Source organism: Vombatus ursinus, unplaced genomic scaffold, assembly GCF_900497805.2.
Source record: "Vombatus ursinus unplaced genomic scaffold, bare-nosed wombat genome assembly UNPS02014841.1, whole genome shotgun sequence".
Classification (NCBI taxonomy): Eukaryota; Metazoa; Chordata; class Mammalia; order Diprotodontia; family Vombatidae; genus Vombatus; species Vombatus ursinus.
Window position 1 is genome coordinate 29,206,393 of NW_020954619.1, and position 24,128 is coordinate 29,230,520.

Below are 24,128 nucleotides of genomic sequence, written 5' to 3' on the forward strand. Positions count from 1 at the left end.
TAATAATAATAATAATAATAATAATAATAATAATAATAATAATAATAATAATAAGTAGTAGTGATAGTAGTAGTAGTAGTAGTAAATGAAGTAGTTGGCATTTATAGAGTGCTGAAAGTTTTCTAACACTCTTTTCAAATCCCTTATTTTATCCTCACAACAACCATGGGGGTTAAGTGTTATTATTCCCATTTTACAGATGAGTAAACTGAGGTGGACAAAGGTGCTATTATTATCCCCACTTTACAGATGAGGAAATTGAGGCAGACAAAGGTTAAATGACTTGCCCAGGATTACATAGCTGTAAATGTGTGAGGCCAAAACTTAAGTATTCCTGACTCCAAGTCCTACTGTCTTTCTACTGTGCAGCATATCTGCCCCTCTTAGAAATGTGTGTTTCTTCTTGCTAACATTCTTACTATTGCATTGTTCCCAGGCCTCCCAGATGATAAATAGTAAGCCTGATCCCTGTCTGCTGAAGTCTATTCTTACCCATCTGTGAAATATTCCATATGCCATATCATCTCTTTTGGCTGGGGAAAAGAGACAATAGTGAAATTTTCGTTTGAAAAGTGATATTTGAAATAGTCCTAAAGATATAGTATTATTATATCAAGCAAATATTTCTGGAGCAATTATTTGAGGAAAAAGACAGTAAAAATAATAGGACATGCTATTTGGAGAGAAGCATAGGGTATGTGTGTGTGTGTGTGTGTTTGTGTGTGTATACACACACATAAAACAAGTAGTAACATAAGATCAGGAAAGAAAGATAGGTCAGAACTATTTGGCAGAGACATGACTGACAGAGAACTTTGGCAAAAACATTAACTTTTCTCACCAGCAATTTCATGCTGTAGTTCCTGCCATGGTAGGTAGAGAGGGAAGTTCCTTTGCATGTTAGTATGTATCTTTACACCTTGCCTAAAGGGTTTTCTTGTAGTACCTACTTAAATTGCCCCAGCCAGTATCTCCAGTGTCCAAACACCTTGACAATCCATATTTCATCTATCTCATGGATGCCTCTGTAATGATTCTGTTTTTTGTAATACTATAATTTTCCTCCTAAGTCCAAGTTAATATGTCTAGATTAAAGTGTATTTTTGGCCTATAAGAAGAATCAGAGAAATTTCTAGTAGGAAGAGAATCATAGAGGTCATCTTTTCCAATCCTCCTCTTTTTAAAATAAGAAAATCAAGACAAAGGGAGGTGAAGAAATTTGCCCTAGCATAATCAGGTTTGAGAATGTTGGTGCTGGGAGCTAAACTCACGTTTCAGAGGCCAAATTCAATACTTACAACACTATGCAATGCTGTTTTATATAACATTGGACATGATATGGGGCTGTCTAGGTGTTAGTGATATAGAGGAATTTTATTGTATTGATAGTATAGATTTACAGAATGTTAAAACTAGAATGGCATTGGAAAATCATTCCAAAAAGTGTTAACATTTTATGAATGAGAAAACAGAGGTTCACACAAGTGAAAGGGCTTGGGTGAGGGATAACAGTGAGTTAGTGGTAGATGAGAATTTTATGTGTCCTTACATAGTTACATGTGGTTTCCCCCAATAGAATGTTAATTCCTTGATGGCAGGGAGCATTTTATTTTTTGTTTGCATTTTCCAACATCTTCCAAACACCTTTCCATCATGTAGAGACTACTATCTGGTATTCTGCCTCCTTTAGAAAGATGAGAAACACCATTCAATCAGCACCAGAGTCCTCCCTTCCAGAAAAGAGAAGAAAAGCCATTCCATCAAGTCTCTATCCTGGTCTCCTGACTTGAGAAAATGTGAAATAAAATTATTCTTTTAGCTCTCAAGTTTTGTCTCTTTTGCTGAACTGTCTAAGGCTCTGAAATAATTCCATCTCAAGGCCAAACCACTATAGACAATGAAAAACTACCTGAACTCAGTAATGAAAGATTAACAAACTCCCCCTTGATATACCGTCCCCATCCCAGTGATTCTGAATAATAGGCTGCCATCATTTGAGCCCTCCTTTCCAATGCTATCCTTTATTTCCATTCCCCTGAACCCAACTATCCCTCTCCTGCCCCACATATCATTCTAAAGCAACCCACTCATTCCACTGTATTCTCTGAAAAGCCTGCTCCATAGTCTACAAGCTTGTTTTCATCTTGAATCTTTTTCTCCTCCTCTCCTTCTTTCTTCCAGTTCTGAGACTTGGACACAGACTCAAGTAACTCCATTCCAGCACTGACTTCACTTCCACTAATTCCTCCACTCATTGGTTAAGGTGGGGGACTTGGAGTATTCTTCACTCTCCATTACTACTTCCATTTTCTCCCTTCACCACCACTACTCATTAATCTCTCCTCTTTTGAAATTTACTTAGGCCATATCCACTACTCAGAGAAAATTCTGGTAGCTCATGTCTACTGACCCCAGGACACTCTGCTTTCCTCAGAGAGGCGTACCCTTTTTTTCACTTCAACTCTTGTCCTCTTACTAAGGGACTTTGATATGTGTATGTGCGTGTGTGTGTGTGTGTGTGTGTGTGTGTGTGTATAGATAGCTATATCTACATATGTTTATGCAATATAGATAGATAGATAGATAGATAGATAGATAGTGATACTCCCTCAAGCATTCCCATCAGACATCAGAAATTATTAATAGCCCACCTCAGTCACACACAAAGATAGTCATATACTTAATCTTAGTGTATCATTTCCACATTAATGAATTCTGAAATTCCTGTATCTTATCTCTACCTTTTGTCATTTCACCTCTTCCTCTGTTATGCAACTCTATACCCTGTTTTTTATCCACACTGTGACCTCCAAACCCTTGGCCTCTAAACAGTTTCAGAATTTATTACTCTGGTACTAGCTTTTTGTTCTCTCTTTTTCATCTTGACCCCTTAGTGATTCAATTAAACTCTACATTGTCCTCTTCTCTTGAGTCCTAAGCCCCTTCACCAATCTTGCCCTCCCAAACTTCAGCCTTGGACCACTCTCAATATCCTTTGCCTTTGCTCCTTCTAATGTAATCCTGAACAATGCTGGAGAAAAACATCATGGAACCATGGCAACTCAATCCACCACATGACTTGTTACATTACTTTAACAGGGCTCTCATTGTGCAAGGCAACACCTTTTACACCTCTCTAACTCACTACATTTTTCACTATAGAGTGCTTTTGAAATCTTTCAATGCTTTCTCAAATCTTTAATGGCTCCCTATACCTATTCTCTCACAGGCGGGAACCTTGCTTCATATTTTACTGAAAGAAAATACAGACTACTCACTAATAACTATATCTTCTCACCACCTACTCATCTCATAACATCTAGATGCCTTAAGTCAATATCTCCTCTGTTGCTTTTGTCACAAATAAAGAGGTAGCCCTTCTTGCCAAGGCAAACCCCTGTACGTGCAAAAGTGATCCCATTCCATCCTCTCCAGTATATTGCCCTTCCCCATCATCCCTATTCTGTCACTTGTCTTCAACAAGACTGTGTGCTGGATTTTCCCTGCTACGTATATACAGGTCCAGATAATCAAAAACCCCTCATTTAATTCATCCACCCCCACTAACTTCCATCCCATATTTCTCTTCTTTTTTATAGCTAAACTCCTTGAAAAGGCAATCTAAGATAACCCCCAATTCTTTTCCTTTTAACTTTCTACAGTCTGGTTTCTGGCTTCATTATTAAACCAAAACTGTTCTCTCTATGACTACTAATGATTGTTTAATTGTCAAATCTAATGTACATTTCTCAGTCTTCATCCTTCTTATCTTCACTGCAGCCTTTGGCTTTCTTAATCACCCTTTACTCCTTGATACTCTCTTTTCTCTAGGTTTTTGTAAGACTGCTCTTTCCTAATTCTCCTCCGACCTTTTTGACTGCTCCTCATTGTCCTTTGCTGGATCTTCTTTCTTGTCATGCCTGCTAAATATGAAAGCCCCTCAGGTTTCTGTCCTGGGTCCTCTTCTCTTCTCTCTCTATAATATTGAATTGTGGCCTCATCAGTTTCCATGGATTCTATTATCATTTCTTTGCTAATGATTCCCAGATTTATTTATTCAGTCATATTCTCTTGGCTGACCTCCAGTTTTGCATCTCCAAGAATCTCCTGGACATCTCAAACTACATGAAGCACAGGCATTATCAAAATGAACATGTGCAAAATTGAACTCATTATCTTTCCTCTATACCCTTCCTTTCTTTCTAATTTCCCTATTACTTTTGAGAACATCACCATTCATTCTATCAATCACTTAGGCTTGTAGCCTATGACCTAAGGGTCATATTTAATTATTCCCTTTCTCCATCAATGTTCAATCTTTAGCTAAATCCTGCCAATTTTATCTTCACAAAATCACTTGAATATGCCTCCTTATATCCTCTGAAAATACCACCACCCTGTTGTAGACCCTTACTATCTCATAACCAGACTATTCCAATAGCCCACTGGTTGTTGTCCCTGCCACAATTCTCTCTCTGCTCTTGCCCATCCTTCATTCAGCTGTCAAAGTAATATTCATAAAGCACAAGTATTATCTTGTCACTTCCCTACCTCTAATCAGTTGTTTCTAGCTGCTCTCTATCACCTCTAGAATCATATAAAATCCTTTGTCATTCAAAGCTCTTCTCAACTTAGCCCCCTGACCATCACCTTTTCTGTTTTCTTACACCTTATTCATCTCCACATATCCTAAGATCCAGTGACAAGGGTCTCCTTGCTGTTCCTGAAACAAGACACTAAATCTCCAGACAACAGGCATTTTCACTTACTATCCCACATACCTAGAAATCTCTCATTTTTCATCACTGCCTGTTGAATTCTTTTAAGTTCCTGCTGAAACCATGTATTTTTTAGGAAGACTTTCTAATACTCCTTAATTCTAGTGTTTTCCCTCTGTTGATTTTCTTGAACCTATCCTGTATACAGCTTTTTCTGTATAAAGTTTTTTGTTTTTTCTTGTTTGTTTTTTTTTTTACATATGATCTCCCCATCAAACTGTGAAGTCCTTGGGAAAAAGGAATTTGTTTTTGTTTTGTTTTGCCTCTCTTTGTATTCCCAGTGCTTAGCACAGTGCCTGGCACTTAAATGCTAAATAAATATTTATTGATAAACTGATTGACAGCACCTATCTGTAGTCCCTAACACAGTTCCTAGAACATAGTAAGTGTTTAATAAATGTCTGTTGTTTAATTGATATGAAACTAACTTTCATGATCCCCATTTAGATACTTGAAACCCTCTTTTGTTCCACAAGTACCCTTCTCATAGAACATTTTTAGAGCAAACACACAATTTAAATTGCAGCAAAATCTATTTGAATCCTAAACACACAAATATATCCATGGAAACATATTCCTAAATATAAACCAAATTATAATCACACACAAATATAAGCACAGTTCCATGGGTCTTTGTCAAAGTCAGAGCCATACCTTCATGCAACTTGGAGCCAATTCACATGAGGTCAGAGGAAAATCTATGGTAGTATAGCAAACAGTCTCACCACAGTCAACATACAACCATGTTAGGGGGCAGAAATTAGTATGGAGAGATCCTGAGCCTCAGTATGGTAGAGCAGATAATCACCAATGCCAGGATACCCCTTGTGCCTTAGTATAGCAAAGAGAAGAGTCAGACTCCAACTCCAAGAACCATTGTGTGCTTCAGGATAGCCACAGGCAAATGGGCACCCTTCAACACCCAGAACTCTGTTGTACATTAACATAATCAAGGGGAAATGCAGAAAAGTCCCACTGGGTCTCAGCACCTGCCAGACACCACCACTAGGAACCCAGTACAGCACCACATAATTTTCCAGATATCTAAGGCCTCCAGTAATGCCAGCCACACCTACCCCAACCTCTCTGCATAGCACCAGACACAAGGGTCTCCTGGGGCCTCAGGGCAACATCAGTACAGCACCAGGTAAACAACCAGGGCCTGCAGGCACTGATAAAAAGAGACTGAGACAGTGCCCCTTCCACTCCAGGTGCAGAACTCAAATTTAAAAGAAAGGTAAATGGCAAAAAAAGGAGCAAAAATAACAAAGAAATAACCTGACCATTGAAAGTTATTAGGGTGACAGGGAAGACCATAACACAAACTCAGAAGAGGACAACAATGTCAAAAGACTTATGGGGAATATCCCAAAGAAAAAGAGAAAGTGACCTCAAGGCCAGAAAGACCTCAAGGAAGAGATCAAGATCATATAAAATAAATTATATTATTAATATAATTATATTTATATAATTAATATATATGGTATATATAGTATATATAATTAATAAATTATGTAAAAGAGTTAAAAATAATGGGTGAAGAAATGAGAGTGATGCAAGAGAATTGTGAAAAAAACAGTCAACAGCTTAGAAAACTGCTTAAAAAGTAGAATTGACCAAATGGAAAAGGAGATACAAAAGTCCACTGAAGAAAAGAACTCCTTAAAGAGTACAATTTGCCAAATGAAAAGAAAGTACAAAAGCTAATTGAGGAAAATAATATCTTAACAGTAAGAATTGGGGAAGTGGAAGCTAATGACTCTATGAGACAACATGAATCAATCAAGCTAATTCAAAAGAAAGAAAAAAATGAAGACAATATAAAATACCTCATGGGAAAAACAACTGACCTGGAAAATAGACTCAGGAGAGACAATATTGGAATCATTGGACTACCTGAAAGCCTTAATTCAAGAAATTATCAAGGAAAACTGTCCTGATGTCCTGAAACCAGAGGGTGAAACAGGCATTGAAAGAATCCACTGATCACCTCAGTAAAGAGATCCCAAAATAAAAACATCAAATAACATGATAGGCAAATTTCAGAACCACCAGGTCAAGGAAAAAAAAAATATTACAAGTGGCCAGAAATAAACAATTCATATATCAGGGAATCACAATGAGGATTACACAGGATTGGCTGCTGCAACATTAAAGGGTAGGAGGTAATAGTAGAACATGATATACCTGAAGGCATTCAGACTCCATAGTTCTTTCTCTGGATGTGGACAACATTTTCCATCATGAGTCTTTTGGAGTTGTCTTAGATCCTTGCATTGCTGAGAAGAGTGAAGTCTATGAAAGTTGATCATCGCACAATGTGGGTGTTACTATGAACAATGTTCTCCTGGTTCTGCTCACTTCACTCGGCATCAGTTCATATAAGTCTTCCCAGGTTTTTCTGAAGTCAGCCTGATCATCATTTCTTATGGAATGATAGTATTCCATTACATTCATATACCACAACTTGTTCAGCCATTCCACAATTTATGGGCATCACCTCAATTTCCAATTGTTGGCCACCACAAAAAGAGATGCTATAAATCTTTTTATACATGTGGGTCCTTTTCCCATTTGTATGATCTCTTTGGGATATAGCCCGAAGTGCTATTGCTGTGTCAAAGGGTATGCACATTTTTCTAGTGCTTTGGGAATAGTTCCAAATTGCTCTCCAAAATGGTTGAATCATTTCACAACTCCAACAATGCATTAATGTCCTAATTTTCCCACAACTTCTCCAATATTTATCATTTTCCTGTTTTGTCATGTTGGCCAATCTGATGGGTGTGATGTGGTACCTCAGAGTTGTTTTGATTTACATTCTTCTAATTAATAGTGATTTAGAGCATTTTTTTTCATATGGCTATAGATAGCTTTAATGTCTTCATCTGAAAATTGCCTATTCCTATCCTCTGATCATTTCTCAATTGGAGAATGACTTGTATTCTTATAAATTTGATTCAGTTCTCTATATATTTTAGAAATGATGCCTTTATCAGAGAAAATGGCTGTAAAAATTGTTTACAGCTTTCTGCTTCCCTGAAAATCTTGGTTTCATTGGCTTTGTTTGTGCAAAAATTTTTCAATTTAATGTAATCAAAATTGTCCATTTTGCATTTCATAATGTTCTCTATCTCTCGTTTGGTCATAAATTCTTCCCTTCTCCATATATCTCACAGGTAAACTATTACCTGCTCTCCTCACTTGCTTATTGTATCATTCTTTATATTTAAATAATGAAGCCATTTTGACTTTATCTAAGTTTAGGGTGTATGATGTTAGTCTATGCCTAGTTTGTGCCATACTATTTTCCAGTTTTCTGAGGAGTTTTTCTCAAATAGTGAGTTCTTATCACAAAAGCTGGAGTCTTTGGATTTATCAAACTGTACATTACTGTCAAAGACTATTGTATCTTGTCTACTGAACCAATTCCACTGATCCACCAATCTATTTTTTATAGCCAGTACCAAGTAATTTTGATGATTGCTGCTTTATAATACAATTTAAGATCTGGTATAGCTAGGCCACCTTCCCTTGTATTTATTTTTATTAGTTAACTTGATATTTTGGATCTCCTGTTCTTCCATATGGATTTTGTTATCATTTTTTCTAGCTCTACAAATAATTTTTGTAGTTTGACTGGTAAGGCACTGAATAAGTAAATTAATTTAGGTAAAATTGTTACTTTCACTATATTAGCTTGGCCTACCCATGAGCAACTGATGTTTCTCCAGTTATTTAGATCTGACTTTTTTGTGTGAAAAGTGTTTTGTAATTGCATTCATATAGTTACTGTGGTTTTTGTTTGGCAGGTAGACTCCCACATATTTGGTAATGTCTACAGTAACTTTAAATGGAATTTCTCTTTTTATCTCTTGCTGTTGAGCTTTGTTAGAAATATGTAGAAGTGCTAATGATTTATGTGGGTTTCTTTTATATCCTACAATATTACTAAAATTGTCAATTATTTAAAGTATTTTTAATTAATTCCCTAGCATTCTCCAAATATATCATCATATCACCTGATAGCTTTATTTCTTCTGTGCCTATTCTATTACCTTCAATTTCTTTTTCTTCTCTTATTGCTAAAGATAACATTTCTAGTACAATATTGAACAACAGTGGTGATAATGGACATCCTTGTTTCACTCCTGATTTATTGGAAATGCTTCTAGTTTGTCCCATTTACATATAATGCTTGCTGATGGTTTTAAGGAAGACTTCATTTATTCCTATGCTCTCTAGTGTTTTTAATAGGAATTGGTGTTGTATATTGTCAAAAGCTTTTGCTGCATCTATTGAGATAATCATATGATTTCTCTTAGTTTTGTTGTTGATATGGTCAAGTATGCTGACAGTTTTCCTAATATTGATCCAGCTCTACCTTCTTGGTATAAATCTACCTGGTCATAGTGTAGTACTCTTGTGATAAGTTACTGTAATCTATCTGCCAATGTTTTATTTGATTTTTTTTCATCTATATTTATTAGGGAAATTGGTTTATAATTTTAATTCTTTGTTATGGCTCTTCCTTCTTTAGGTATCAGCGCCATATTTGTATCATAAAAATAGTTTAGTAGGACTCCACCTATTTTCTCAAATAGTTTATATAGTATTGGAATTAGTTGTTCTTTAAATGTTTGATAAAATTCACTTTCAAATCCATCTGGCACTGGAGATTTTTTCTTAGGGATTTCATAGATAGCTTGCTCAATTTCTTTTTCTGAAATGGGATTAATTATTTTATTTCCTCTTCTATTAATCTGGGCAATTTATATTTTTGTAAACATTCATCCATTTAACTAAGAATGTTATCGGCAAACAGTTGGGAAAATAACTCCTAACTATTGTTTAACTTCCTCTTCATTGGTGTGGAATTGACCCTTTCCTTTTTTGATACTGGTAATTTAGTTTTTTTTTTTCTTTCTTTTTTTAAATCAAATTAATGGAAGGTTTATATATTTTATTATTTTTTTCTTAAAACCATCACTTAATTTTAGTTATTTTTATTTATCTATTAGTTCAATAGTTTTCTTAATTTAAATTTTATTAATCTCTCCTTTGGTTTTCAGAATTTCTAATTTGGTATTTAAGTGGGGATTTTTATTTTTTTCCTCTTTCTAGCTTTTTTAGTTGCATGCCTAATTCATTGCTGTCCTTAGAGATATTTAGTGATATATAGAGATTTAGAGATTTTAAGAGATTTAGGGATATTTAGATTTAGAGATATAAAACTTCCCCTAAGAACTGCTTTTGCTGCATCCCATAAGTTTTGATATGTTGTCTTAATACTTTCATTCTTTGGGTGAAGTTATTGATTATTTCTAATTGACCCACTCATTCTTTAGATTTTTTTTCAATTAATTTTTAGTCTATCTTTCCATGGCCCTTTATTACATGTAATTTTTATTGGATTGTGAGGTTTTTATGCCCTAATACATCATCAATTTTTGGGTAGGTGCCATATAACACTGAGAAAATGGTGTATTCCTTTCTATCCCCATTCAATTTTCTCCTGACATCTATGCTTTCTAACTTTTCTAAAACCTTTATTTTGTGGTTATATTTATCTAGTTCTGAGAAGGGGAAATTGAGGTCCCTCAATAGTATAGTTTCATTGTCTATTTCTTCCTATAATTCATTTATCATCTCCACTAAGAATTTGGATGCTATACCACTTGGTGCATGTATGTTTAGCAATGATATTACTTCATTTTCTATGGAACCTTTTAGAAGGAAGTAGTTTGTTTCCTTATCTCTTTTAATTAGACTTATTTTTGCTTTTGCTTTGTCTGAGATCAGCATTGCTGCCCCTGTTTTTTTATTAACCTCAGTTAAAGCATAGTATAACCTGCTCCAGTCTTTTACCTTTACTCTGTGCGTTTCCCTCTACTTCAAATGTGTTTCTTGTAAACAACATATTGTAGTTCTTAATCCACTCTGCTATCCTATTCCATTTTATGGGAGAATTCATCCCATTTACATTCACAGTCATGATTACTTTCTGTGTCTTTCTCTCCATCCTATTCCACACCTTTTTATTCTTTTCTCTCTCCCTTCTTCCTTTTTCCTCCTCACTAGAGTTTTGATTTTGACCACTGCCTCCCTCAATATGCCCTCCTTTCTATCATCCAACTCCCTTTTCTTCCCCTTTTTCTTTACTAGTTCTTCCCTCCCTTCTATCCACCCCATCCTTTTTCTTGCCCCTTAACCCTCCTACTTCCTATAGGGTAACTTAGATTTCTATACCTACTGATTTTATTATTCCCTCTTTGAGCCAAATCTGAGGAGAATAAGATTCAAATAATGCTCAACTACCTCCTTTATTTCCCTCTACTATAACAGGTTTTTGTGCCTCTAGATGTAATGTAATTTACCCTTTTCCACCTCCTCCTTTCCTCTTCTTCCTGTACAATCCCTTTTCACCACTTAATTAGATTTTTATCATCACATCAAAGTCAACTTATTCCCATGTCCTCTGTCTATGTATATCCCTTTTAAATATGGCAATAAAGATATAGTTCAGAGTTCTGCTTCCAGAAGCTAAGATGGCTGAGTAAGAAGTAAATCACTCTCACCATCCCTTATTAACCTCTGAAAGCCCAGAAAACATCAGGACAAGAAAAATCCTGGAATAGCTGAGCCAGCAGAAAGATGGGGTACAGCAGTCCTATACCCCAGGAAGCTTGAGGGATTAACTGGAAAGGCCCCTCTTGCCCTAGGGGAGACAGAGCAGTACAGAACAGGAGACATACCAGTAAGCTAGTGGAAAGCCCCCTCCCCCACCTCAGCATACCAGAGAGAGATCCTGAACCCCAGTTGGTGGGGGAGGCAAATACCAACACCAGGACCTCTGAATGTCTCAGTATGGGCAGAGGAACCAGTGGAAACTGGCTCAGAAAGCCACCACATGCCATGGTGTTCTCCTGTAGCCAAGTCTCCAGGTGCCTAAGCAAAACTCTGGGAAGCACAACTCCAATAGGGAAAGCCCCAGGTGGAGAAAAATACTACAGCAGTTAAACATCCATCTGCAAGGAGCCAAAAAAAGCACAAAGCCCAGGTGAGCAGGCAACCTCCAGGGACCAGGCTACCTAACCATATGTGAGAGCTCCAGTGTGGCTGATTTCAACCCAACACCAGGGAAGCTGCCAGAACCCTATAGGCTCCAACTGACTGCATTGGAGGCCCCAGAACATAAAGACAGTGACCAGACCCCAGGCTCCCAGTACAATAAGATTGGATCAGTGCCTCTTGCTCCCCAGGAGGAGATGTCAATGTTTTTAAAGGCCAGGAAATAAGCAAACACCATGAGCAAAAAGAGCTGTACCATAGATTCTTATTGTGGGAACAGTGAAGATGAAGGCAGTATTCTGAAAAGGACGCATTGTCAAGAAACCCAAAGTTGAAACCTCAAAAGGGAATATGAACTGGTCTGAAGACCAAAAAGCCTTCTTGGAAGAGCTCATGGAGGATTTTAAAAGTGAAATAAGAGAGGTAGAAGGAAAATTGGGAAAAGAAATTAGAGGTATGGAAGAGAGAGTCAATAGCTTGGAAAAGGAAGGACAAAAAAAATAACTGTTGAAAACAAGTCCTTAAAAAATACAATTGGCCAAATGGGGAAAAAAAAGTACACTGAAGAAAACAACTCCTTAAAAAGCAGAATTGGTCAAACAGAAAATGAGACACAAAATCTTGCTGAGGAGAAGAACTCATTAAAAAATAAAATGGGACAAGTGGAAAAGGAGGTACAAATTTAATAGAAAAAAACTAAATGTTAAAAATTAGAATTGGGCAAGTGGAAGCTAATGACTCTATAAGAGAGTGAAAATCAGTCAAACAGAAACAAAAGAATGAAAAATAGATGAAAACATAAGATATCTCATTGGTAAAACAACTGACATGGAAAGTAGGTCCAGGAGAGACAATATAAAAAATTATTGGTCTACCTGAAAATCATAATGAAAAAAAGAGCCTGGAAAGAATCTTTCAGGAAATCATCAAGGAAAAAGTCCTAAAACCAGAGGGTAAAATAGCCATAGAAAAGATCCACCGAGCACTTCCTGAAACAGATCCCAAATTGAAAATGCCAATGAATATAGTAGCCAAATTCCAAAATTACCAGGTCAAAGAGAAAATACTGCTAGCAGCCAGAAAGAAATAATTTAATACCATGGAACCACAGTCAGGATTATGCAGGACCTTGTAGATTCTACATTAAAAGATCATAGTGCATGGAATATGATATTCCATAAGGCAAGGAGCTTGGATTACAACCAAGGACCCAGCAAAAATGAGCATAATCTATCAGGGAAGGAGATGGACATTGAACTAAATAGGGGACTTCCAAACCTTCCTGATAAAAAGACCAGAACTCAACAGAAAATTGGTTCTTCAAATATAAGACTCAAGAGAGACATAAAAAGGTAAATGGGACAGAAAAACAACAACAACAACAACAATAACAAGGGGAATCTGTTTGCATCTCTACAAGGGAAGGTGACACTTGCAACACTTGAGAACTGTATCATTATTACACCATTTTAAAGGGGTATACATAGAGGGGTTGGGTATAAGTTTATTGTGATACAATGATAAAAAAAATCTAAGTGGGTTAAATAGATCTAAGTAAGTGGATTAATCTGATCTAATGCAGAAAATGTACTGAGAAAAAAGGAAAGCAGGAGTCAGACAAGGGTAAATTACATTACAGGAAAAGGCACAACAACCTATTACAGTACAGGGAAAGAAGGGAGGGAGATGAGCATTATTTGAACCTTACTCTCATCAGATTTGGCTCAAGGAGGGAATAATATAATCAGTTAGGTATAGAAATCTAACTTGCCCTATAGGCAGTAAGAGGGGAAAGGGGAAATAAGAGGGAGGAGGCTAATAGAAGGGAGACTGAAATGAGAGAGGTGGTGGTCAAAAGCAAAACACTAGTGAGGAGGGAAAGGGAGAAATGAGAAAGAAAAGCACTAATATGGAGGAAATAGGATGGAGAGAAAGACACAGATAGTAATCATAACTGTGAATATGAATGAGATGAATTCTCCCATAAAATGGAAGTGGATAGCAGAATAGATTAAAAACCAAAATCCTACAATATGTTGTTTACAGGAAACACATTTGAAACAGAGGTATACACACAGTGTAAAGGTAAAATGCTGGAGTAGAATATATTATTCTTCAGCTAAAGTTAAAAAAAAGGACAGGTATCAATCCTGACCTCATACAAAGCAAAAGCAAAAATAGATTTTATCAAAAGAAATAAGGAAACTATATTGTACTAGAAGGCATCAAAGACTATGAAGTCTATGAAGACTAAACATATATGTACTAAGTGGTATAGCATCCAAATTATTAGAGGAGAAGTAAAGGGAGTTACAGGAAGAAATAGACAGCAAAACTATACTAGTAGGGGACCTCAACATCCCCCTCTCTGAACTAGATAAATCCAACTGCAAAATAAACAAGAAAGAAGTTAAGGAGGCAAATAGAATATTAGAAAAGTAAGGTATGGTAGACCTGTTGAGAAAACTGAATAGGGATAGAAAGGAATATACTTTTTTTCTCATCAGCACATGGCAACTACACAAAAAATGACCATGTACTAGGTTATTAAAAACTTCACAATCCAATGCAGAAAGGCAGAAATATTAAATGCATCTTTTTCAGATCATGATGCTATAAAAATTATAAGTAATAAAGGGCCATTGAAAGATACACTAAAAATAATTGGAAACTAAATAATCTAATCCTACAAAAAAAAAGAAGGGGTCAAATAACAAATCATAGAAACAATCAATAATTTCATTCAAGATAATGACAAAAATGAGACAACATACCAAAACTTATGGGATGCAGTGAAAGCAAGTTCTTAGGGGAAGTTTTATATCTCTAAATGCTAACATGAATAAAATAAAGAGGAGGTCAATTAATTGGGCATGCAATTAAAATAACTAGAAAAAGAACAAATTAAAATCCTTAATTAATCACCAAATTAGAAAGAACTGAAAACCAAAGGAGAACTTTATAAGACTGAAATTAAGATAACTATTGAACTAATAAATACAACTAAGAACTGGTTTTATGAAAAAAACAATAAAATAGATAAAGCTGTGGTTAATTTAATTAAGGAAAGAAGAAAACCTAATTACCAATATCAAAAATGAAAAGAATGAATCTACCTCCAAGGAGGAGGAAATTAAAACATTAATTAGGAACTATTTTGCCCAACTGTATGCCAATAAATTTGACAATCTTAGTGAAATGAATGAATATTTACAAAAATATAAATTGCCCAGATGAACAGAAGATGAAGTAAAATACTTCAATAATCTCATATCAGAAAAAGAAATTGAACAAGTCCTTGATGAACTCCTAGAAAAAATCTCCAGGGCGAAATGGATTTACAAGTGAATTATGTTTAACATTTAAAGAACAATTAATTCCAATACTATATAGACTATTTGGAAAAATAGGTGAAGAAGAAGTTTTACCAAATTCTTTTTTATGATGCAAATATGGTGCTGATATCTAAACTGTAGAGAGTCAAAATAGGGAAAGAAAATTATAGACCAATTTCCCTAATGAACATAGATTCAAAAATTTTAAATAAAATATTAGCAAATAGATTACAGCAGCTTATCACAAGAGTAATACACTATGATCAGGTAGATTTATACCAGGAAGGTAGAGCTGGATCAATATTAGGAAAACTGTCAGCACAATTGACCATATCAACAACAAAACTAAGAGCAATCATATGATTATCTCAATAGATGCAGAAAAAGCTTTTGACAAAATACAACATGCATTCCTATTTAAAACACTAGAGAGCATAGAAATAAATGAATTCTTCCTTAAAATGATAAGTAACATCGACCTAAAACCTTTAGCAAGCATTATATGTAATGGGGACAAGCTAAAAATATTTCCAAAAAGATTAGGGGTAAAACAAGGATGTTTATTATCACCACTGTTGTCAATATGGTACTGAAAACATTAGCTTTAGCAATAAGAGAAAAAAAAAAGAAATTGAAGGTATTAAAATAGGCAAAGAAGAAACAAAGCCATCACTCTTTGCACATCATATGATGATATACTTCGAAAATCCTAGAGAATCAAGTTAAAAATTATTTGAAATAATAAACAACTTTAGTAAAGTTGCAGGCTATCAGATAAACCTACATAAATCATCAGCATTTCTATATATTCCCAATAAAGCCCAACAGCAAGAGATAGAAGCAGAAATCCCATTTAAAGTTTCTGTAGACATTATAAAAGATTTAGAAGTTTACCTACTGAGACAAATCCAGGAACTATACGAACAAAATTACAAAACACTTTTTATAACAAATAAAGTCAGATGTAAATAATTGGAGGAACATCAGTTGCACATGGGCAGGCTGAGCTTACATTGTGAAAATGGCAATTCTACCTAAGCCAGTTTACTTATACCATGCCATACCAAAGAAATTACCAAAAAATATTTTGTAGAGCTAGAAAAAATAGTAACAAGATTCATTTGGAATAACAAAAGATCCAGAATATCAAGGGAAGTAATGGAAAGAAATGCAGGGGAAAGTGGCCTAGCTGTTCCAGATATTAAATTGTATTATAAAGCAGCAATCATCAAAACTACTTGCTACTGGCTAAGAAATAGAGTGGTGGATCCATGGAATAGGTTAGGTATGCAAGACAGAGTAGTCAATGACTATAGTAATCTACTATTTGATAAACCCAAAGACCCCAGCTTCTGGGATAAAAACTCACTCTTTGACAAAAACTGCTGGGAAAACTGGAAAAGGTTATGACAGAAACTAGGCGTAGACAAAAATCTCACACCATATACCAAACAAAATCAAAATGGTTTCATGATTTAGAAGTAAAGGTTGATACTATAAGCAAATTGGGAGAGCAAGGAATAATTTACCTAGCAGATTCATGGAAAATAGACAAATTCATGAACAAATGAGAGGTAGGGAACATTACAAAATACAAAATGGATAATTTTGATTACATTAAATTGAAAAGTTTTTGCATAAACAAAGCCAATGCAACCAAGATTAGGAAGGAAGTAGAAAACTAGGAAAGAATTTTTACAACCAGTGTCTCTGATATGGGCCTCATATCTAAAACACATAGAGAATTAAGTCAATTTTTTAAGAATACAAGTCATTCCTCAATTGATAAATGGTCAAAGGATATGAGTAGGCAGTTTTTAGATGAAGAAATTAAAGACATCTATAGTCATATGAAAAAAATTGCTCTAAATCACTATTAATTTGAGAAATGCACATCAAAACAACTCTGGAGTACCACATCACACCTATCAGATTGCCCAACATGACAAAACAGGAAAATGATAAATATTGGAGGAGATGTGGGAAAATTGGAACACTAATGCATTGCTGGAGTTGTGAAATGATCCACCCATTTTGGAGAGCAATTTGGAACCATGCACAAAGGACTAGAAAAATGTGCATACCCTTAGGCCCAGCAATAGCACTTCTAGGTCTATATCCCAAAGAGATCATACAAATGGGAAAAGGACCGACATGTACTAAAATATTTATAGCAGCTCTTTTTGTGGTTGCCAAGAATTGGAAATTGAGGGGATGCCCATTCATTAAGGAATGGCTGAACAATTTGTGGTATATGAATGTAAAGGAATACTATTGTGCTATAAAAATGATGAGCAGGCACCTTCAGAAAAACCTGGAAACACTTGTATGGTCTGATGCAGAGTGAAGTGAGTAGAACCAGGAGTACATTGTACACAATAACAGTTACATTGTATGATGACTAATTTTGATAGACAGCCATTCTCAGCAATGCAATGATCTAAGACAATTCCAAAAGTCTCCTGATGGAAAATACTGTCATCATCCAGATAAAGAACTATTGAGTTTGAATGCAGATCAAAGCATACAATTTGCTCTTTTTTCTTTTATTTTGTTTTGTTTCCTCTTTCTTGTGGTTCCTTCTATTCGTTCTAATTCTTCCTTACAACATGACTAATGTGAAAATATATTTAACAGGAATATATATTATTATATATATTAGGCCATATCAGATTGTGCATCATCTTGGAGAGGGAGGTGGAGAGGGAGGGGGAGAAAAATTAAAAACTCAAAAGCTTATGGTAATAATTATTGATAAATCAAAATAAACTAATTAAAAAATAAAAACAAACATACGATTCTCAAGAGTTACAAGTATCATTTTCCCTTGTATGGATGTAAAAAGTTTTCCCTTAATGAATAACATGTTGGGGTTTTTTTTCCTGTTTACCTTTTCATGACTTTTATGTGTCTTTTATTTGAAAATCAAATTTTCTGTTGAGCTCTGATCTTTTCATCAGGAAGGTTTGGAAGTCCCTTATTCCCTTGAATGTCATCTCCTCCCCTGAAAGTTTATGCTCATTTTTGCTAGGTAGTTGATCCTTGGTTACAGTGCAAGTTCCTTTGCCTTACAGAATATCATATTCCAAGCCCTCTGATCTTTTAATGTAGAAGCTGTAAGGTTGCCTGTAAGCCTGACTGTGGTTCCATGATATTTAAATTATGTCATTCAGGCTGCTTGCAGTATTTTCTCTTTGACCTGATAATTTTGGAATTTGGCTACAATATTCCTTGGCATTTTCAATTTGGGATCTCTTTAAGGAGGTGATTATTGGATTCTTTCGATTTTTGATGACTATTTTACCTTCTGTTTCTAGGTCCTCAGGCCAGTTTTCATTGATGACTTCTTGAAAGATTTTGTCCAGACTGTTTTTTTCATCATTACTTTCAGGTATACCAATAATTTTTAAATTATCTCTCGTGGATCTATTTTCCAGGTCAGCTGCTTTTCCAATGAGGTGTTTTACATTTTCTTCTATTTTTTTCATTCTTTTGATTTTTTTAGACTGATTCTTGATGTCTCAGAGTTATTAGCTTCCACTTGTCCAGTTCTAATTTTTAACTAATTGTTTTCTTTAATTAGATTTTATATCTCCTTTTCCATTTGGCCCATTTTACTTTTTAAGAAGTTCTCTTCAGTGAGTTTTTGTGCCTCCTTTTCCATTTGGCCAATTCTATGTTTTAAAGAGTTGTTTTCTTCAGTTTACTCCCCCCCCCCCAATTTGGCCAATTTCAATGACTTGTTTTCTACAGTCAATTTTTGTCCTTCCCTTTCCAAGCTCTTGACTCTCTCTTTTATACCTCTCATTTCTTTCCCCAATTTCTCTTTTACCTCTCTTATTTTACTTTTAAAATCCTTCTTGAGCTCTTCCAAAAAGACTTTTTGGACTTGAGACAAGTTCATATTCCATTTTGAGGTTTCAGATGTGGGTATATTGACCATATTGTCTTCTTTTGAATTTGTGTTTTCATCTTCCCTGTCCCCATAGTAAGAATCTGTCATCATTGTTTCTGTGTTTTACTCATGGTGTTTCCCATTTTCTGGCTTTTAAAGTTGAGCTCCCCTGCTGGAGCACAGAGGCCACTGACCCAAGCTTCTTATGCTGGGGTCCAGGGACCTGGTCACTGGCTTTGTATGCTGGGGCCTCACGTGATGGCAGCTAGAAGCTATGGATTGTAGACATCTGACAGCTTACCTGGTGCTGAGCTGGGGTCAACAACACTGAAGCATTGAAGCTCTCTGGGTGAGTGCGGGGTCTGGTCCCTGGAGGAAGCCTGCTCACCTGGTCTGATTTGAAGCTATGGAAGGTTTGACTGCTGGAAGACAACTGCCTGCCTCGAACTGTGCCTCTTATAGCTGTGCTGAAGCATGGGGAGTTTTGGCTGCTGGAGGCTACCGGTTCCCTGACCTGTGCCAGGGCACTGAAGTGGTCCTGATCTTGGTATTTGCCTGCTTCACCACCCTGGGGCTCAGGATCTCCCATTGTTTGCTGGTGTGGCTTGCTGCTGGCTTGTTGGGATGCCTCCTGTCCTGTTCTGCTCTCCTTCCACCAGAACAAAAGGAATCTTTCCCATCAATCCCCCAAGCATCCTGGGCAACAAGACTGCTGTGTCCTGTTTTTCTGCTGGCTTAGCTGTTCCTGGGGTGATATTTTCTGGATCTTTAGAGGTCAATAAGGGAGAGTGAAAACAACTTACTTCTTACTCCACCATCTTGGCTCCCAGAAGTTGACACTAGTAATTCTTAAAAAAAAATTGTATCAATAATAGTAGAACTAGAAGGAAGATAGATAGATAGATAGATAGATAGATAGATAGATAGATAGATAGACAGATAGAGGGTACAGGTATAAGGTGAATTTGAGGGAATGACATAAAAAAGTAAGGGATAAGAAAGAGGATTATGATAGTTGTAGAAGGAAGGGAGATATATAATGGGGTAAATTATTTCACATGAAATAGCATGAAATATCTATTACTGTGGAGGAGAAGATGGGAAGATGGGCAATGGGAATCACTTGAAACTTACACTCATCAGTATTAGTTCAAAGAGGGAATCACATACACAATCAGTTGAATATAGAAATCTATCTTACCCAACAGGGAAATAGGAGTGTAAGAGATCAAGTAAAGGGTGTGGGTGTAGAGACTGCCAGGAGGGAGGGCAGATCAGAGGAAGTGGCAGACAGAAGCAAAACACTGGTAAGGAGGGAAAGGGTGAAAGGAGAGAGAGGACAGACAGGAGGAAAAATAAAATGAAGGGAAATACACAGGTGGTAATCATAATGGTAATGTGATTTGGATGAACTCTCCCATAAAACAGAAGTAGATAGCAGAGTAATCAAAAGCCAGAATCCTACAATATGTGTTTGCAGGAAACTTGAAGGAGAGAGACACATAGATTAAAGGTAAGGGACTGGAGCAAAATCTATTATGCTTTAGCTAAAATAATAAAAAACAGGGGTAGCAATTCTGTCCTCAGACAAAGTGTTTCAACAGAATTTACTTTACTTGTGACATTGACTGGGGCAAAGGTGACCACCATGCCTGGTTTTAGAACACCAGTTTCCACCCAGCCAATAGGTACAGCACCAATATCAACAATCTTGGAGGGGCAGACAAAAGGGTTTGTCAGTTGGATGAGTTGGTGGCATTATGCAATCCAAAACTTCAAGTAGTGTAGTACCATTAGCATTGCTATGAGTGACTTATGAGTGACTTTCCATCCCTTGAACAAAGGCATATTAGAGCTAGGCTCCAGTAAGCTGTCACCATTCCAACCTGAAATTGGCACAAAAGCTACTGTGTCAGGGTTGTAGCCAATTTTCTTAATATAGGTACTGATTTCCTTGACAATCTCCTCATGTCACTTCTGGATATAGGGGGGCTCAGTGGAATCCATTTTGTGTATACCAACAATCAGTTGTTTTACACCTAGTGTGTATGCCAAAAGGGCATGCTCACAGGTCTGCCTATTCTTTGATATAGCAACTGCAAATTGATCAACACCAATAGCAACAATCAGGAAAGCATAGTCAGCTTGAGATTTGCCTGTAATCATGTTCTTGATAAAGTCTCTCTGTCCTGGACCATCAATAATGGTCACATAGTACTTGCTGATCTCAAATTTCCACAGGGAGCTATCAATAGTGATACCATGCTCACGTTCAGCCTTCAGCTTATCCAAGACCCAGACATATTTGAAGGAGCCCTTTCCTATCTCAGCAGCCTACTTCTCGAACTTCTCAATGGTTTTCTTATCAATTCTACCACATTTGTAGATGAGGTGGCCAATAGTGGTGCACTTGCCAGAGTCTACATGTCCAATGATGACAATTTTAATTTGAGTCTTTTCCTTGCCCATTTTTGTGGAGGTTTAGCGATGGTTTTCACAACACCTGTGTTCTGGTGGCAAAACTGTTCCGAAAAAGCGACCTCAGACAAAGTAAAAGCAAAAAGAGACCTAATTAAAAGAGATAAGGAAGGAAAGTACATGTTGCTAAAAAGATACCATAGATAATGAAACAATATCAATACTAAACCTATATGTACCAATTGGCATAGCATCCAAATTCTTAAAGGAAAAGTTAAGTGAGTTACAGGAAGAAATAGATAGCAAAACTATACTAGTGGGGGACCTCAGCTGTCCCCTCTCAGAGCTCAAGAAATTTAACCTAAAATAAACAAGAAAGAAACTAAGGAGGTAAATAAAATAATAGAAAATTTAGATAATGACAAACTTTTGGCATGATTTAGACATAAAGGGTGACACCATAAACAAATTATGAAAGCAAGGAATAGTCTAACTGTCTGATCTATGGAGAAGGGAAGAATTTAGGACCACACAAGAGATAGATAGCATTACATAATATAAAATAGGTAATTTTGATTATATTAAAAAGCTTTTGTACAAACAAAATCAATTCAACAAAGAAAAGCAGAAAGATGGAAAACAATCTTTACAGTAAATATTTCTGATAAAGACCTCATTTCTCAAACATATAGAGAACTGAGTCAAATTTACAAGAATACAAGCCATTCCCCAATTGAAAAATGGTCAAAGAATATAAACAGCAGTTTTCAGATAAAGAAACCAAAGATATCTATAGGTGTATGAAGAAGTGCTCCCAATCACTTTTGATTAGACAAATGCATATTAAAACAACTGTGAGGTGCCACAACTGTCCTTTTAGAGTAGCTAGTATGACAGAAAAAAAAGAAAATGATAAATGCTGGGGAAGATGTGGGAAAACTGGGACACTAATGCACTCTTGTTGGAGTTGTGAACTGATCCAACCATTCTGGAGAGCAATTTGCATCTATGCCCAAAGACAAGCAAAATGTACATACTCTTTGACCCAACAATACCACTACTAGGTCTGTATTCCAAAGAAATCATACAAAATGAAAAGGACCTACATGAGCAAAAATATTTATAGCAGTTCTTTTTGTGGTGGCAAAGAGTTGGAAATTGAGGAGATGTCTTTCAGTTGTGGAATGATTGAACAGGCTGTGGTATACGAATGTAATGGGATAATATTGTACAATAAGAAATGATGAACAGACAGATTTCAGAAAAACCTGGAAAGATTTGTATGAACTGACATAAAGGGAAATGAGCAGAATTATGAAAACATTGTACACAGTATCAACATCGTGTGATGATTAACTATGAATGGCTCATCTCTTCTCAGCAATACAACAATCCAAAACAATTACAAAGGACTCATGAAGGAAAATGCTAACCATGTCCAGATAAATAACTCTGAATGCAGATCAAAGCATGTTGTTTTCCCTTACTTTATTCTTTCTCATGCTCTTTTTTCTTTTCATCTGTTTCTTCTTTCAAAACTGTGACTAATATGGCAATATTTTTACATGATAGCACATGTATAAACCATATCAAACTGCTCACCATGCTCAGCTGAGGGAAGGGGGGAGGAAGGGAGAAAAATTTAGAATTCAAAATCTTGTAAAAATGAATGCTAAAAATTTTCTTGACATGTAACAGGGGAAAATATAAAATGGCACTTAAAAAAATTGGTATGGAGAGAGTCCAACTTTCTCACCACCACTAACACTACTTGCTGCCCAACTTCCACTTATAGGTAGGTAAGATGAAGAACCTGGAAAGTAACAGCACCCTCCAGACCACCAGTCCTTCTTCTAGCTGGAAGTAACCCTGGGAGGCAATGCAGTGTCAGTTGTTTACTGGCAGTTGAGAAAAAGCCAGAGAAGAAAGTTCTTGCCAATAAAGTACTTGACATTTTTTAAATTGTTCAACATCAAAAAATGATATGTTTCTCTCAGTGGAAATGACATGAAAGATTATTTATTTTGAAGCTTTGATAATACACTATAAGGACCACAAGAAGTTCCTTTTCTAACTTGAAGCTGAAACATTCAGTGTGTGTTCACTCCTCCAACAGAATGAGAGCCCTTTAAAGCAGGGATATATGTCTTTTTGTATACCCCACCCTGAAATTTAGCACATTGCTTTTTACATAGCAAGAAGTACTTTTATTTCATTCATTATTCCCCTAAAATCATTCATTAGAGAGTCAGAGTAGTCCAGGAAAGTGTGGGTGGGTAGACAACTCCCCTAAGGGGAGTCAGACTCAAAGATTATTATCTTGAGAAGAGGGTGAACAGGAAGATGAGAATGATGCTCTGGAAAAGATAAGAGTGTACATAACTAAGGACTTAAGTCTCTGAGGAGAGGCAGAGCGATATAATGGATATGGAGTCAGAGAATTTGAGTTCAAAGCCCTGCCTCTGCTACTTACTAACTGTGTGATCTTGAGGAAGTAACTTTCTGTTCTGTACATGTCTTTTCATTTGAAAAACAAGGGGTCAGAATAATTAATCTCTAAAATCCTCCCTCCCCAGCAATAATAGCTCTGAGGCTTCTAGGCCAGGGAAAATTCCATCTGCTTTTCAAAAT

The 24,128-nt window shown here is 36.1% G+C and overlaps 1 pseudogene; it reads right to left on the reverse strand.

Annotated features, from left to right (window-relative positions):
* LOC114026591 overlaps positions 1-21,594 on the reverse strand; it is a 112,547-nt pseudogene extending 90,953 nt beyond the window's left edge.
* Between the last annotated feature and the right edge of the window lie 2,534 nt (positions 21,595-24,128).